Source organism: Penaeus monodon, chromosome 28 (assembly GCF_015228065.2).
Source record: "Penaeus monodon isolate SGIC_2016 chromosome 28, NSTDA_Pmon_1, whole genome shotgun sequence".
NCBI lineage: Eukaryota > Metazoa > Arthropoda > Malacostraca > Decapoda > Penaeidae > Penaeus > Penaeus monodon.
The window spans coordinates 31,301,045-31,301,352 of record NC_051413.1 but is presented as its reverse complement, the minus strand read 5'-3'; positions in this window follow the sequence as shown (position 1 = coordinate 31,301,352).

Genomic DNA, 308 nt, shown 5'->3' with positions numbered 1-308 from the left:
CTGACTCAAAATAACTAAGACAAGAAACGAATTGCGTGTATATTGCACACGAAAAAAATGGCGCCAAGTAAGTATAGGATTTTTTTTTACAACATATAGTAAGAAATGCTTATTGTTTCCACATCTTGCATGCTATTATGTCATTAAGGGATTTTGGAAATTTATTCCTATTATTGACACTAAATAGCAACTTGGAAAGGATGGCTCGCAGATAATCTTTTTTTTATCAAAATTATTCCGTGGTAGTGGTATGACGTTTATACAGCTAACTTTATTTAATGCCTAAAAGGTTTTAAAAATATTTTTAC